This window comes from Lutra lutra, chromosome 9 (assembly GCF_902655055.1).
Source record: "Lutra lutra chromosome 9, mLutLut1.2, whole genome shotgun sequence".
In the NCBI taxonomy this organism is placed as follows: Eukaryota; Metazoa; Chordata; class Mammalia; order Carnivora; family Mustelidae; genus Lutra; species Lutra lutra.
In genome coordinates this window covers 90,896,875-90,914,933 of record NC_062286.1, presented here as the reverse complement: position 1 = coordinate 90,914,933, position 18,059 = coordinate 90,896,875, and the positions used below count along the sequence as shown (strand labels likewise).

The window sequence follows — 18,059 nt, the reverse complement described above, 5'->3', positions numbered from 1 at the left end:
GTTTAAAAGAAAAACATTTATATTAAATTGAAATGAATTTAAATTAAATACATTTAGTTTATTTTAAGAAGTAAAATTTAAATTAAAATTTAAAATCAAAAATTTAAATTAAGTCCATTTAAAAAAATATGTATTTAAAAAGGGATCTAAAAAGGGATGAAGCAGACTAAATGCAGGACAATGGACAACAATAGAGGGGATCAGTCATTTCATGAAATGTCAATGGTTTCTATACTCTAAAGAAAAGGTTACATTGGTTAGATTGCATCAACACCCATATCCACACATAATGATGTGCTGCTTCTACGAGATACAGAGTCAGCTCACCAAGGCAGAAACAAAATTCGGGAGTATTGAACACCTAAATTTGAACAACTCTTCTACCAATCCACAAGGGGAGGTCCTAGCGAGTATAAGAAGTGATGGAGGAAACACTGAAGGTATAAGAACTGGAAGAAAATGAGTGACATTTGTATACAAAGATATTCCAAGGGAATGTCCAAAGTATTCGAATCAGGAAGTGAATTACTCAGCGTCATTGGATATAAGATAAAATTCAGGAAAATTCACTGGACTTCTGTGATATACGAACAAAGGTTGAAAATCCTATTGATGGGAGCACCTAAACGAGGACTTCATCTCTCCAAAGACTTTATACAGTCTCTACCCAGCCAGTCTCCACCCAGAAAACCATCCAAGTAGACTAAGGGGAATTTACAATCGAAATCATCGGGATATCCAATATGTGAAGATGTTACCTGTGTTAATAGAACAGGTTCATCGATTGGCTGATAGGTATTGTAAAGTGTCAATGGACCCCACCTTGATGGAGAGATCCAATGCAATCCCAGTTCCCTATCTAGCAAGTGCCTTTGTACGCAGATAAGCCAATTCTTCTATTTCCATGGAAATGAAGAGGACTAGTCATTCCCCGGCAAATGTGAAGAAAGAAGCGAGAGCAAGAGTGAGGGAGAAAGAGAGTGAGAGGAGAATCTGATGGGATCGGATTTCTTACAAAAGGACTCCTGAAGTGAGCAGAGAAAATAGACAAACAGGAAAGGGCAGACGATGACAAAGCGGTGCTCAACACTCGAATATCCACACGGAGCACGAGAGCCTAAAACGCTATTGCAGACTGATGTAGGCGAAATCGGAAAGAGGACATCAGAAGTTTTCTGGAAGATACAATAGGAAAAGATTTCTAGGATCTGCGGGAGGTGGCAGAGATGAGTGGTACAGGACACCAAAAACGGGAAGCCCAAGAAAGGTTGGGAAGTTGGACTCTACTCATTCAAAGTTTAAAAACAAAAGGTCTTGCCCACCAAATGACAAGGCTGAAACGATGAAAGGCTCTATGGAGATACCCGCTAAGGAACTGTATCCAAATCTAGATAGGACAACTAGGCATCCAGAAAGAAAGGTAGGTAACTTAAAAACCATGGAAATCCTGGAACAGAAATATCCCAAGGAGAAAACCATCAGCCAATAAACACATGAAAAGATTCCTGAAGTCCTCAGTGATCACAAAAGAGCAAAGGAAAACACCATGTGTTAGTGGGAACCCAGAGAAGGCAGACCCCACAAAACACTTGGCTTAAGCCAACGGATTGAGGAGGGAAAAACTGATTGAATCGTGGAGTGGGGCACCTGGGTGGCTTCCTTGGGAAGCATCTGCTTTCTGCTGGGGACCTGATGCCAGGGTCTTGGGATCAAGCCCTTCCTGGGGCTCTCTTCTCAGCAGGAAGCCTGCTTCTCCCTCTTCCCCTTGCCCTGCTTGCACTCCCCCTCAACTTGGTCTCCCGCTCTCACTGGTCTCTCTCTTTCTGTCAAATCCATCAAACAATCAACCAATTCCTTCAATTCATTAAGGAAATATAAAATGTTGACGCATGGGGTCCCAATAAACGACTAGAATATTGAGGGTTGTTTTATTATTATTTTTTTAAGATTTTATATCTTCCTTTGACAGAAAGAGATGAGATGTAGGTAGAGACGCTTGGAAAGAGAGAGAGTGGAAAACAGGCTCCCTGCTAAGCCAAGAGCCAGATGCAGGGCTGGATCCGCAGTCTGGAGCCTCGCCACGTCCACCGTGAAACCCTGCAGCAGCTCCAAGAGTCCCGTGGGGGTCTCCCTGCACATCCTGGGTGGCCCTCCCTCCTCGGGGCGGCCGCCTGGGGGCCGCCCTGGCCTCCTACCTGGACCAATCTGCGGCCACGGCCCCCCAAGCGTGCTGGCTCAGACAGCGCAGCAGGCGCTACTTGCTGCTAGGGCTGTGGCTCCTGGGGCTCAGCTGCTCCCTGTGGCGGCTGAGGGAGCCTGGCCCTGGGAGGGCGGGCAGCATCTCGGGCTCCTCCCGCTGGCCCTGGGGCCTGTCGCTTCTCTCCCCACCCCTCCAACTCTCAACCATTGTTCAGTTCTCTGAAGGGTTTTCCTTGTTTGTTTTAGGGGAAGAGCACACCTAGAGTGGGGGAGTTGGGAAGGGCAGAACCAAGAGAGAGTCCTAGTGGACTCTGCCCTGAGCCTAGAGCTTGCCTCAGGGCTCAATCTCAAGAGCCTGAGAACCCCACCTGTGCCAGATCCAAGAGTTGGGCACTTCAATGAGGGTGCAGCCCACGTGCCCCTCAGCTGTGGTTGACCCATTTCTGGAGTTGGCCGCCTGAGTGGCTCCCTTGGTTGAGCGACTGACTTGGGCTGAGGTCATAACCCCGGACTGGTCTTGGAGGATCTCGTCCCGCCTCGGGCTCCCAGCATCTTGGTCAGTCTGCTTCTCCCTCTGATCTTCTCCTCTCTCATTCTCTCTCTCACTCATTCTCTCTCACATCAAGAAAGAAAATCTTTCCAAAAAATTTCTTGAGCCTTGTTTTATGGGCTTGAAAGTGGTTGATCTCAATGAGTTTTCTCATCGGAATGCAGACACCTTGAGGATGGCCATGCCTTTCTAAATGGATCCTCTGTTGGTCGGAAATGTCTTCTTCCTCTGGTCATGGATTGGGTGTCTTTTTCTTGTCTCTTGTCAAGACCAAGGAAAATCAGCCTTTTAGGATTCCTTTGGGTACGGTCTAGCCCTTTGCATCCTTTTTCTCTTCACAAAATCTAGACTAGCCTCTGCCTCCTTCTATGTATAGTGGATTTTTCACGGGCATATTTAGGTCTTCTCTTGAAATAGAATTTTAGTCGTTCATTCTGAAGGTCATTGTGGAAATGTGGAAGTTGAAGGCTACTACCTCGCTCGGCGTGTTTCCTTTTTGCCGTCTATTCCTTCTTCCCTTTTGAACTGCCGTCCTGTCGATGACCGGAGTCATTGGGAGGCTGCTCTCTGCCTTCTATGATTGGCTGTCACACGGGCAGTGAGATATTAGTAAGTAATTCTGACTCTTTCTACAGTTGTTCTCCCACTCGTTGAGGGAACCTGTAGAGTAAGCTTTCTTGGAGGGATCATTTCATCCTGCTCCTAACTCACGATCCTTACGGGTCTCTACTGAATATTCCGAATTATCCAAAAGAACACTTCCCTCTGGCTGGCTGGGACACCACTGACCTCTAGCCTTGGGTGAGCATTGGCAACCATCTGGTTCAGTCGCCTTGACTCTTTGTTAGAACCTGGGGCATTTTCTTAGACACGCTCTGCTTCCTTTGAGCAAGGACTCAAGAGGACTCCAGTGTGTATTTCCAAGAGCTTGTTTTCTACTTGACTTCCTTCTTTCGGGAACCCATGGCCTTTTCATCACTCCAGGCTTCCTGAATTCCAAACGCTCTTTCCTCACACCAGGGAGACTCCCATCTTTTCCTTGGAATCTCCTCCCTACCCTCACCATCCAGAACTACTTCAGGGGAAAAGCCGAGTGAATCCCGGGGTCTGGGTTTTTTGTTTGTTTGCTTGCTTGTTTTCCTTTTCATAGGGTTCACAAATGTGTGTTTTTTTCCATGTTTTAAGCTGTTAGATATAGATATAGATATATCTCTATATACTGATGGTTTTTTTTTTTTTTTTCATTTCCAATTCCCCATGGGCTTCTGGTTGATTTCTTTTCCTCTAACAAGGTTTGTGTTAGTTTTCTACGGGTGCTATTAGAAAATACCACAAGTCTAGCAGCTGAAACAAGAGAAGTAGATGGTGTCTCCATTCTAGAGGCTACAATGTTGGTAGGCCATGCACCTATTGTAGGTAGTAAGGAAGGATCTGTTCCAGGCCTCTCTCCCAGCTTGCAGGATTGCCCTGGTTTTGGACTTCTTCACATGGCCTTCTCCCTAAGTGCATATCTGTGTATCCCCAGTTTCCCTTCCTAGAAGGACACAAGTCCTCCTGAGTGAGGGGCGAGACTATTCATATAAGACCTTATGCTAGCTAGAGACATCCCAAGGGACCCTATTTCCAAAGAAGGTCACGCTCCCAGGTGCTGGGGTTTAGGACTGGGATACTTTATATGCATACACACACATACACATGCATATTTGTGTCTGGATATATATGTATATACATATAAGTATATGCTATTTTTATTTTTCTTTTTGCCTATTAAAACATTTTTGTTCAGAATCTCAGTCTTCCTTCTCTCATTAGAAGGTTAGTCGAATGCTTTTGTTGCCTCCTTAACAATTCTACCACCTCTATCTCCTCAATTTCCCTCAATGTTCTTGTTACCTAAAGTCATCTGCCATTTTTTTTTTAAAGCAGTTGGCTTCTTTTTGGAGTTTACAGTTCTTTTGGTATTGAGTATCAGTTTATAGGCTTATGAAGGTGACTTTCATCCTACTCTTTCCTTCTGAATTTGTTTCTTTTGGGGATAGTGAATTCTCTAGTCTTTAAAAGAAGGACCTAGAAAAGCAAGCTGGTTCTTCCTTGTAAGTCTACATTCCTTTTTCTCATTTGGTATGGACTTGAAGTGACCAGAGATTTGGGGACAGACTACTTTTATCAGCGTTTAAAAGAAAAACATTTATATTAAATTGAAATGAATTTAAATTAAATACATTTAGTTTATTTTAAGAAGTAAAATTTAAATTAAAATTTAAAATCAAAAATTTAAATTAAGTCCATTTAAAAAAATATGTATTTAAAAAGGGATCTAAAAAGGGATGAAGCAGACTAAATGCAGGACAATGGACAACAATAGAGGGGATCAGTCATTTCATGAAATGTCAATGGTTTCTATACTCTAAAGAAAAGGTTACATTGGTTAGATTGCATCAACACCCATATCCACACATAATGATGTGCTGCTTCTACGAGATACAGAGTCAGCTCACCAAGGCAGAAACAAAATTCGGGAGTATTGAACACCTAAATTTGAACAACTCTTCTACCAATCCACAAGGGGAGGTCCTAGCGAGTATAAGAAGTGATGGAGGAAACACTGAAGGTATAAGAACTGGAAGAAAATGAGTGACATTTGTATACAAAGATATTCCAAGGGAATGTCCAAAGTATTCGAATCAGGAAGTGAATTACTCAGCGTCAGTGGATATAAGATAAAATTCAGGAAAATTCACTGGACTTCTGTGATATACGAACAAAGGTTGAAAATCCTATTGATGAGAGCACCTAAACGAGGACTTCATCTCTCCAAAGACTTTATACAGTCTCTACCCAGCCAGTCTCCACCCAGAAAACCATCCAAGTAGACTAAGGGGAATTTACAATCGAATCATCGGGATATCCAATATGTGAAGATGTTACCTGTGTTAATAGAACAGGTTCATCGATTGGCTGATAGGTATTGTAAAGTGTCAATGGACCCCACCTTGATGGAGAGATCCAATGCAATCCCAGTTCCCTATCTAGCAAGTGCCTTTGTACGCGGATAAGCCAATTCTTCTATTTCCATGGAAATGAAGAGGACTAGTCATTCCCCGGCAAATGTGAAGAAAGAAGCGAGAGCAAGAGTGAGGGAGAAAGAGAGTGAGAGGAGAATCTGATGGGATCGGATTTCTTACAAAAGGACTCCTGAAGTGAGCAGAGAAAATAGACAAACAGGAAAGGGCAGACGATGACAAAGCGGTGCTCAACACTCGAATATCCACACGGAGCACGAGAGCCTAAAACGCTATTGCAGACTGATGTAGGCGAAATCGGAAAGAGGACATCAGAAGTTTTCTGGAAGATACAATAGGAAAAGATTTCTAGGATCTGCGGGAGGTGGCAGAGATGAGTGGTACAGGACACCAAAAACGGGAAGCCCAAGAAAGGTTGGGAAGTTGGACTCTACTCATTCAAAGTTTAAAAACAAAAGGTCTTGGGCGCCTGGGTGGCTCAGTGGGTTAAGCCGCTGCCTTCGGCTCAGGTCGTGATCTCGGGGTCCTGGGATCGAGTCCCGCATCGGGCTCTCTGCTCAGCGGGGAGCCTGCTTCCTCCTCTCTCTCTCTGCTTGCCTCTCTGTCTACTTGTGGTCTCTCTCTGTCAAATAAATAAATAAAATCTTTAAAAAAAAAAAATAAAAAATAAAAATAAAAACAAAAGGTCTTGCCCACCAAATGACAAGGCTGAAACGATGAAAGGCTCTATGGAGATACCCGCTAAGGAACTGTATCCAAATCTAGATAGGACAACTAGGCATCCAGAAAGAAAGGTAGGTAACTTAAAAACCATGGAAATCCTGGAACAGAAATATCCCAAGGAGAAAACCATCAGCCAATAAACACATGAAAAGATTCCTGAAGTCCTCAGTGATCACAAAAGAGCAAAGGAAAACACCATGTGTTAGTGGGAACCCAGAGAAGGCAGACCCCACAAAACACTTGGCTTAAGCCAACGGATTGAGGAGGGAAAAACTGATTGAATCGTGGAGTGGGGCATCTGGGTGGCTTCCTTGGGAAGCATCTGCTTTCTGCTGGGGACCTGATGCCAGGGTCTTGGGATCAAGCCCTTCCTGGGGCTCTCTTCTCAGCAGGAAGCCTGCTTCTCCCTCTTCCCCTTGCCCTGCTTGCACTCCCCCTCAACTTGGTCTCCCGCTCTCACTGGTCTCTCTCTTTCTGTCAAATCCATCAAACAATCAACCAATTCCTTCAATTCATTAAGGAAATATAAAATGTTGACGCATGGGGTCCCAATAAACGACTAGAATATTGAGGGTTGTTTTATTATTTTTTTTTTAAGATTTTATATCTTCCTATGACAGAAAGAGATGAGATGTAGGTAGAGACGCTTGGAAAGAGACAGAGTGGAAAACAGGCTCCCTGCTAAGCCAAGAGCCAGATGCAGGGCTGGATCCGCAGTCTGGAGCCTCGCCACGTCCACCGTGAAACCCTGCAGCAGGCTCCAAGAGTCCCGTGGGGGTCTCCCTGCACATCCTGGGTGGCCCTCCCTCCTCGGGGCGGCCGCCTGGGGGCCGCCCTGGCCTCCTACCTGGACCAATCTGCGGCCACGGCCCCCCAAGCGTGCTGGCTCAGACAGCGCAGCAGGCGCTACTTGCTGCTAGGGCTGTGGCTCCTGGGGCTCAGCTGCTCCCTGTGGCGGCTGAGGGAGCCTGGCCCTGGGAGGGCGGGCAGCATCTCGGGCTCCTCCCGCTGGCCCTGGGGCCTGTCGCTTCTCTCCCCACCCCTCCAACTCTCAACCATTGTTCAGTTCTCTGAAGGGTTTTCCTTGTTTGTTTTAGGGGAAGAGCACACCTAGAGTGGGGGAGTTGGGAAGGGCAGAACCAAGAGAGAGTCCTAGTGGACTCTGCCCTGAGCCTAGAGCTTGCCTCAGGGCTCAATCTCAAGAGCCTGAGAACCCCACCTGTGCCAGATCCAAGAGTTGGGCACTTCAATGAGGGTGCAGCCCACGTGCCCCTCAGCTGTGGTTGACCCTTTTCTGGAGATGGCCGCCTGGGTGGCTCCCTTGGTTGAGCGACTGACTTGGGCTCAGGTCATGAGCCCGGACTGGACTTGCAGGATCTCGTCCCGCCTCGGGCTCCCAGCATCTTGGCCAGTCTGCTTCTCCCTCTGATCTTCTCCTCTCTCATTCTCTCTCTCACTCATTCTCTCTCACATCAAGAAAGAAAATCTTTCCAAAAAATTTCTTGAGCCTTGTTTTATGGGCTTGAAAGTGGTTGATCTCAATGAGTTTTCTCATCGGAATGCAGACACCTTGAGGATGGCCATGCCTTTCTAAATGGATCCTCTGTTGGTCGGAAATGTCTTCTTCCTCTGGTCATGGATCGGGTGTCTTTCTCTTGTCTCTTGTCAAGACCTAGGAAAATCAGCCTTTTAGGATTCCTTTGGGTACGGTCTAGCCCTTTGCATCCTTTTTCTCTTCACAAAATCTAGACTAGCCTCTGCATCCTTCTATGTATAGTTGATTTTTCACAGACATATTTAGGTCTTTTCTTGAAATAGAATTTTAGTCGTTCATTCTGAAGGTCATTGTGGAAATGTGGAAGTTGAAGGCTACTACCTCGCTCGGCGTGTTTCCTTTTTGCCGTCTATTCCTTCTTCCCTTTTGAACTGCCGTCCTGTCGATGACCGGAGTCATTGGGTGGCTGCTCTCTGCCATCGATGATTGCCTGTCACACGGGCAGTGAGATATTAGTAAGTAATTCTGACTCTTTCTTCAGTTGTTCTCCCACTCGTTGAGGGAACCTGTAGAGTAAGCTTTCTTGGAGGGATCGTGGCAACCTGCTCCTAACTCATGATCCTTACCGGGTCTCTACTGAATATTCTGACTTATCCATAAGAACACTTCCCTCTGGCTGGCTGGGACACCACTGACCTCCAGCCTTGCATGAGCCTTGGCAACCATCTGGTTCAGTCGCCTTGACTCTTTGTTAGAACCTGGGGCATTTTCTTAGACACGCACTGCTTCCTATTGAGCAAGGACTCAAGAGGACTCCAGTGTGGATTTCCAGAGCTTGTTTTCTACTTGACTTCCTTCTTTCAGGAACCCATGGCCTTTTCATCACTCCAGCCTTCCTGAGTTCCAATCTCTCTTCCCTCATAACAGGGAGACTCCCATCTTTTCCTTGGAAACTCCTCCCTACCCTCACCATCCAGAACTACTCCAGGGGAAAAGCCGAGTGAATCCTGGGGCTCAGGTTTTTTTGTTTGTTTGTTTGCTTGTTTCCCTTTTCACAGGGTTCACAAGTGTGCATTCCTTTTCCATGTTTTAAAGAGTTAGATAGAAATATAGACACATCTATATAGACGGATAGATTTTTTTTTCATTTCCAATTCCCCATGGGCTTCTGGTTGATTTCTTTTCCTCAAACAAGGTTTCTGTTAGTTTTCTAGGGGTGCTATTAGAAGATACCACATGTGTAGTGGTTGACACAAGAGAAGTGGATAGTGTCTCCATTCTAGCAGCTACAATGTTGGTAGGCCATGCCACTATTGTAGGTAGTAAGGAAGGATCTGTTCCAGGCCTCTCTCCCTGCTTGAAGGACTGCCCTGTCTTTCGACTTCATCACATGGCCTTCTCCCTAAGTGCATATCTGTGTATCCCCAGTTTACCTTCCTAGAAGGACACAAGTCCTCCTGAATTAGGGGCGAGTCTATTCAAATAAGACCTTATGCTAGCTAGAGACATCCCAAGGGACCCTATTTCCAAAGAAGGTCACGCTCCCAGGTGCTGGAGTTTAGGACTGGGATACTTTATATGCATACACACACATACACATGCATATTTGTGTCTGGATATATATGTATATACATATAAGTATATGCTATTTTTATTTTTCTTTTTGCCTATTAAAACATTTTTGTTCAGAATCTCAGTCTTCCTTCTCTCATTAGAAGGTTAGTCGAATGCTTTTGTTGCCTCCTTAACAATTCTACCACCTCTATCTCCTCAATTTCCCTCAATGTTCTTGTTACCTAAAGTCATCTGCCATTTTTTTTTAAAGCAGTTGGCTTCTTTTTGGAGTTTACAGTTCTTTTGGTATTGAGTATCAGTTTATAGGCTTATGAAGGTGACTTTCATCCTACTCTTTCCTTCTGAATTTGTTTCTTTTGGGGATAGTGAATTCTCTAGTCTTTAAAAGAAGGACCTAGAAAAGCAAGCTGGTTCTTCCTTGTAAGTCTACATTCCTTTTTCTCATTTGGTATGGACTTGAAGTGACCAGAGATTTGGGGGCAGACTACTTTTATCAGCGTTTAAAAGAAAAACATTTATATTAAATTGAAATGAATTTAAATTAAATACATTTAGTTTATTTTAAGAAGTAAAATTTAAATTAAAATTTAAAATCAAAAATTTAAATTAAGTCCATTTAAAAATATATGTATTTAAAAAGGGATCTAAAAAGGGATGAAGCAGACTAAATGCAGGACAATGGACAACAATAGAGGGGATCAGTCATTTCATGAAATGTCAATGGTTTCTATACTCTAAAGAAAAGGTTACATTGGTTAGATTGCATCAACACCCATATCCACACATAATGATGTGCTGCTTCTACGAGATACAGAGTCAGCTCACCAAGGCAGAAACAAAATTCGGGAGTATTGAACACCTAAATTTGAACAACTCTTCTACCAATCCACAAGGGGAGGTCCTAGCGAGTATAAGAAGTGATGGAGGAAACACTGAAGGTATAAGAACTGGAAGAAAATGAGTGACATTTGTATACAAAGATATTCCAAGGGAATGTCCAAAGTATTCGAATCAGGAAGTGAATTACTCAGCGTCATTGGATATAAGATAAAATTCAGGAAAATTCACTGGACTTCTGTGATATACGAACAAAGGTTGAAAATCCTATTGATGGGAGCACCTAAACGAGGACTTCATCTCTGCAAAGACTTTATACAGTCTCTACCCAGCCAGTCTCCACCCAGAAAACCATCCAAGTAGACTAAGGGGAATTTACAATCGAAATCATCGGGATATCCAATATGTGAAGATGTTACCTGTGTTAATAGAACAGGTTCATCGATTGGCTGATAGGTATTGTAAAGTGTCAATGGACCCCACCTTGATGGAGAGATCCAATGCAATCCCAGTTCCCTATCTAGCAAGTGCCTGTGTACGCGGATAAGCCAATTCTTCTATTTCCATGGAAATGAAGAGGACTAGTCATTCCCCGGCAAATGTGAAGAAAGAAGCGAGAGCAAGAGTGAGGGAGAAAGAGAGTGAGAGGAGAATCTGATGGGATCGGATTTCTTATAAAAGGACTCCTGAAGTGACCAGAGAAAACAGACAAACAGGAAAGGGCAGACGATGACAAACCGGTGCTCAACGACTCGAATATCCACACGGAGCACGAGAGCCTAAAACGCTATTGCAGACTGATGTAGGCGAAATCGGAAAGTGGACATCAGAAGTTTTCTGGAAGATACAATAGGAAAAGATTTCTAGGATCTGCGGGAGGTGGCAGAGATGAGTGGTACAGGACACCAAAAACGGGAAGCCCAAGAAAGGTTGGGAAGTTGGACTCTACTCATTCAAAGTTTAAAAACAAAAGGTCTTGCCCACCAAATGACAAGGCTGAAACGATGAAAGGCTCTATGGAGATACCCGCTAAGGAACTGTATCCAAATCTAGATAGGACAACTAGGCATCCAGAAAGAAAGGTAGGTAACTTAAAAACCATGGAAATCCTGGAACAGAAATATCCCAAGGAGAAAACCATCAGCCAATAAACACATGAAAAGATTCCTGAAGTCCTCAGTGATCACAAAAGAGCAAAGGAAAACACCATGTATTACTGGGAATCCAGAGAAGGCAGACCCCAAAAAGTGTTGCTTGAGCCAACGGATTGAAGAGCGAAAAACTGATTGAATCGTGGAGTGGGGCATCTGGGTGGCTTCCTTGGGAAGCATCTGCTTTCTGCTGGGGACCTGATGCCAGGGTCTTGGGATCAAGCCCTTCCTGGGGCTCTCTTCTCAGCAGGAAGCCTGCTTCTCCCTCTTCCCCTTGCCCTGCTTGCACTCCCTCTCAACTTGGGCTCCCACTCTCACTGGTCTCTCTCTTTCTGTCAAATCCATCAAACAATCAACCAATTCCTTCAATTCATTAAGGAAATATAAAATGTTGACGCATGGGGTCCCAATAAACGACTAGAATATTGAGGGTTGTTTTATTATTATTTTTTTAAGATTTTATATCTTCCTTTGACAGAAAGAGATGAGATGTAGGTAGAGACGCTTGGAAAGAGAGAGAGTGGAAAACAGGCTCCCTGCTAAGCCAAGAGCCAGATGCAGGGCTGGATCCGCAGTCTGGAGCCTCGCCACGTCCACCGTGAAACCCTGCAGCAGCTCCAAGAGTCCCGTGGGGGTCTCCCTGCACATCCTGGGTGGCCCTCCCTCCTCGGGGGGGCCGCCTGGGGGCCGCCCTGGCCTCCTACCTGGACCAATCTGCGGCCACGGCCCCCCAAGCGTGCTGGCTCAGACAGCGCAGCAGGCGCTACTTGCTGCTAGGGCTGTGGCTCCTGGGGCTCAGCTGCTCCCTGTGGCGGCTGAGGGAGCCTGGCCCTGGGAGGGCGGGCAGCATCTCGGGCTCCTCCCGCTGGCCCTGGGGCCTGTCGCTTCTCTCCCCACCCCTCCAACTCTCAACCATTGTTCAGTTCTCTGAAGGGTTTTCCTTGTTTGTTTTAGGGGAAGAGCACACCTAGAGTGGGGGAGTTGGGAAGGGCAGAACCAAGAGAGAGTCCTAGTGGACTCTGCCCTGAGCCTAGAGCTTGCCTCAGGGCTCAATCTCAAGAGCCTGAGAACCCCACCTGTGCCAGATCCAAGAGTTGGGCACTTCAATGAGGGTGCAGCCCACGTGCCCCTCAGCTGTGGTTGACCCATTTCTGGAGATGGCCGCCTGAGTGGCTCCCTTGGTTGAGCGACTGACTTGGGCTGAGGTCATAACCCCGGACTGGTCTTGGAGGATCTCGTCCCGCCTCGGGCTCCCAGCATCTTGGTCAGTCTGCTTCTCCCTCTGATCTTCTCCTCTCTCATTCTCTCTCTCACTCATTCTCTCTCACATCAAGAAAGAAAATCTTTCCAAAAAATTTCTTGAGCCTTGTTTTATGGGCTTGAATGTGGTTGATCTCAATGAGTTTTCTCATCGGAATGCAGACACCTTGAGGATGGCCATGCCTTTCTAAATGGATCCTCTGTTGGTCGGAAATGTCTTCTTCCTCTGGTCATGGATTGGGTGTCTTTTTCTTGTCTCTTGTCAAGACCAAGGAAAATCAGCCTTTTAGGATTCCTTTGGGTACGGTCTAGCCCTTTGCATCCTTTTTCTCTTCACAAAATCTAGACTAGCCTCTGCCTCCTTCTATGTATAGTGGATTTTTCACGGGCATATTTAGGTCTTCTCTTGAAATAGAATTTTAGTCGTTCATTCTGAAGTTCGTTGTGGAAATGTGGAAGTTGAAGGCTACTACCTCGCTCGGCGTGTTTCCTTTTTGCCGTCTATTCCTTCTTCCCTTTTGAACTGCCGTCCTGTCGATGACCGGAGTCATTGGGAGGCTGCTCTCTGCCTTCTATGATTGGCTGTCACACGGGCAGTGAGATATTAGTAAGTAATTCTGACTCTTTCTACAGTTGTTCTCCCACTCGTTGAGGGAACCTGTAGAGTAAGCTTTCTTGGAGGGATCGTTTCATCCTGCTCCTAACTCACGATCCTTACGGGTCTCTACTGAATATTCCGAATTATCCAAAAGAACACTTCCCTCTGGCTGGCTGGGACACCACTGACCTCTAGCCTTGGGTGAGCATTGGCAACCATCTGGTTCAGTCGCCTTGACTCTTTGTTAGAACCTGGGGCATTTTCTTAGACACGCTCTGCTTCCTTTTGAGCAAGGACTCAAGAGGACTCCAGTGTGTATTTCCAAGAGCTTGTTTTCTACTTGACTTCCTTCTTTCGGGAACCCATGGCCTTTTCATCACTCCAGGCTTCCTGAATTCCAAACGCTCTTTCCTCACACCAGGGAGACTCCCATCTTTTCCTTGGAATCTCCTCCCTACCCTCACCATCCAGAACTACTTCAGGGGAAAAGCCGAGTGAATCCTGGGGTCAGGGTTTTTTGTTTGTTTGCTTGCTTGTTTTCCTTTTCATAGGGTTCACAAATGTGTGTTTTTTTCCATGTTTTAAGCTGTTAGATATAGATATAGATATATCTCTATATACTGATGGATTTTTTTTTTTTCATTTCCAATTCCCCATGGGCTTCTGGTTGGTTTCTTTTCCTCTAACAAGGTTTGTGTTAGTTTTCTACGGGTGCTATTAGAAAATACCACAAGTCTAGCAGCTGAAACAAGAGAAGTAGATGGTGTCTCCATTCTAGAGGCTACAATGTTGGTAGGCCATGCACCTATTGTAGGTAGTAAGGAAGGATCTGTTCCAGGCCTCTCTCCCAGCTTGCAGGATTGCCCTGGTTTTGGACTTCTTCACATGGCCTTCTCCCTAAGTGCATATCTGTGTATCCCCAGTTTCCCTTCCTAGAAGGACACAAGTCCTCCTGAGTGAGGGGCGAGACTATTCATATATGACCTTATGCTAGCTAGTGACATCCCAAGGGACCCTATTTCCTAAGAAGGTCACGCTCCCAAGTGCTTGGGTTTAGGACTGGGATACTTTATATGCATACACACACACATACACACACATATTTGTGTCTGGATATATATGCATATACATATAAGTACATTCTATTTTTATTTTTATTTTTGCCTATTAAAACATTTTTGTTCAGAATCTCAGTCTTCCTTCCTCTCATTAGAATGTTAGTCAAATGCTTTTGGTGCCTCCTGAACAGTTCGACCACCTCTACCCCCTCAATTTCCCTGAATGTTCTTGTTACCTAAAGTCGTCTCCCTTTTTTTTTTTTTTAAAGCAATTGGCGTCTTTTTGGAGTTTACAGTGTTTTTGGTATTGAGTATCAGTTTATAGGCTTATGAAGGTGACTTTCATCCTACTCTTTCCTTCTGAATTTGTTTCTTTTGGGGAAAGTAAATTCTCTAGTCTTTTAAAAGAAGGACCTAGAAAATCAAGCTGGTTCTTCCTTGTAAGTCTACATTCCTTTTTCTCATTTGGTATGGACTTGAAGTGACCAGAGATTTGGGGGCAGATTACATTTATCAGCGTTTAAAAGAAAAACATTTATATTAAATTGAAATGAATTTAAATTAAATACATTTAATTTATTTTAAGAAGTAAAATTTAAATTAAAATTTTAAGTCAAAAATTTAAATTAAGTCCTTTTAAAAAAATATGTATTTAAAAAGGGATCTAAAAAGGGATGAAACAGACTAAATGCTGGACAACGGACAACAATAGACAGGATTAGTCATTTCATGAAATGTCAATGGTTTCTATACTCTAAAGAAAAGGTTACATTGGTTAGATTTCATCAACACCCACATCCACACATAATGATGTGCTGCTTCTACGAGATACAGAGTCAGCTCACCAAGGCAGAAACAAAATTCGGGAGTATTGAACACCTAAATTTGAACAACTCTTCTACCAACCCACATGTTGATGTCCTACGAGTATAAGAAGTGATGGAGGAAAAACTGAAGGTATAACAACTGGAAGAAAATGAGTGACATTTGTATACAAAGATATTCCAAGGGAATGTCCAAAGTATTCGAATCAGAAAGTGAATTACTCAGCGTCATCGGATATAAGTTAAAAATTCAGGAAAATTCACTGGACTTCTGTGACATACGAACAAATGTTGAAAATCCTATTGATTAGAGCACCTAAACGAGGACTTCATCTCTCCAAAGACTTTATACAGTCTCTACCCAGCCAGTCTCCACCCAGAAAACCATCCAAGTAGACTAAGGGGAATTTAGGGTCTAAATCAACGGGATGTCCAATATGTGAAGATGTTACCTGTGTTAATAGAACAGGTTCATCGATTGGCTGATCGGTATTGTAGAGTGTCAATGGACCCCACCTTGATGGAGAGATCCAATGCAATCCCAGTTCCCTATCTAGCAAGTGCCTGTGTAAGGGGATAAGCAATTCTTCTATTTCCATGGAAATGAAGAGGACTAGTCATTCCCCGGCAAATGTGAAGAAAGAAGCGAGAGCAAGAGTGAGGTAGAAAGAGAGTGAGAGGAGAATCTGATGGGATCGGATTTCTTACAAAAGGACTCCTGAAGTGAGCAGAGAAAATAGACAAACAGGAAAGGGCAGACGATGACAAAGCGGTGCTCAACACTCGAATATCCACACGGAGCACGAGAGCCTAAAACGCTATTGCAGACTGATGTAGGCGAAATCGGAAAGAGGACATCAGAAGTTTTCTGGAAGATACAATAGGAAAAGATTTCTAGGATCTGCGGGAGGTGGCAGAGATGAGTGGTACAGGACACCAAAAACGGGAAGCCCAAGAAAGGTTGGGAAGTTGGACTCTACTCAATCAAAGTTTAAAAACAAAATCTTTGGCTATGTATCACGTTACTTGATTTCAAGATTTAGTACAATGCTGTGTCACCAAGACAGCATGGTACTGGCATAAAAACAGACACATAGACCAGTGGAACAGAGTAGAGAGCCCTTATATGGACTCTCAACTCTATGGGCAAATAATCTTCGACTAAACAGGAAATAATATACAGTGGAAAAAAGACAGTCTTCAATAAATGTTACTGGGAAAACTGGACAGCTATATGTAGAAGAATGAAACTCGACCATTCTCTTTCACCGTACACAAAGATAAACTCAAAATGGATTAAAGACCTCAAGTAAGCCTGAATTCCATCAGAATCCTAGAGGAGAACATAGGCAGTAACCTCTTCGATATGAGCCACAGCAACTTCTTTCAAGATACGTCTCCAAAGGCAAAGGAAACAAAGCAAAAATGAAGTTTTGGGACTTCATCAAGATCAAAAGCTTCTGTAGAGCAAAGGAAACGGTCAACCAAACAAAGAGGCAACCCACGGAATGGGAGAAGATATTTGCAAATGACAGTACAGACAAAAGGTTGATATCCAGGATCTATAAAGAACTCCTGAAACTCAACACACACAAAACAAATAATCATATCAAAAAATGGGCAGAAGATATGAACAGACACTTCTCCAATGAAGACATACAAATGGCTATCAGACACATGAAAAAATGTTCATCGTTCCTGGCCATCAGGGAGATTCAAATTAAAACCACATTGAGATACCACCTTACACCAGTTAGAATGGCCAAAATTAACAAGACCGGAAACAACATGTGTTGGAGGGGATGTGGAGAAAGGGGAACCCTCTTACACTGTTGGTGGGAATGCAAGTTGGTGCAGCCACTTTGGAAAACAGTGTGGAGATTCCTCAAGAAATTAAAAATAGAGCTTCCGTATGACCTTGAAATTGCCCTACTGGTTATTTACCACAAAGATACAGATGTAGTGAAAAGAAGGGCCATCTGTACCCCAATGTTTATAGCAGCAATGGCCATGGTCGCCAAACTGTGGAAAGAACCAAGATGCCCTTCAACAGACGAATGGAGAAGGAAGATGTGGTCCATAAACACTATGAAGTGTTATGCCTCCATCAGAAAGGATGAATACCCAACTTTTGTAGCAACATGGACAGGACTGGAAGAGATTATGCTGAGTGAAATAAGTGAAGCAGAGAGAGTCAATAATCATATGGTTTCACTTATTTGTGGGGCATAACAAATAGCATGGAGGACATGGGGAGTTAGGAGAACTAACTTTTGGGGGAAATTGGAAGGGGAGGTGAGCAATGAGAGACTATGGACTCTGAAAAACAATCTGAAGGGTTTGAAGAGGTGGGGTGTGGGAGGTTGGGGGAACAAGGTGGTGGGTATTAGAGAGGGCACGGACTGCATGGAGCACTGGTTGTGGTACAAAAACAATGAATACTGTTATGCTGAAAATAAATAAAATAAATAAATAAATAAATAAATAAAAAGAAAGAACATCTCACTTGTAAAATTACCTTACCTTTTCTAATTGGACTGTGAAATATCCAGCTCCATTTTGAAGAAATCTTAAGGCAAAACCTGAGGGCCACATAAAACTGTGGCTGCTGCTCAGGGATGCTTTCTCCTGTGGAACTGAGGTGCTTCCTGGATGGCGTCACCAGACTAAGCATCAGCGGTGTGTAAGCTGCAGTGGAGAAATGTTAAGAACCATGGTATAGGGGCACCTGGGTGGCTCAGTGGGTTAATCTGCTGCCTTCGGCTC

The 18,059-nt window shown here is 44.1% G+C and overlaps 1 protein-coding gene across 1 annotated transcript in view; it reads right to left on the bottom strand.

The window, feature by feature from the left end:
* The window catches only part of LOC125109843 (ral guanine nucleotide dissociation stimulator-like), a 256,189-nt gene that overhangs the window by 86,937 nt on the left and 151,193 nt on the right, over window positions 1–18,059 (bottom strand). The window lies entirely within an intron of this gene.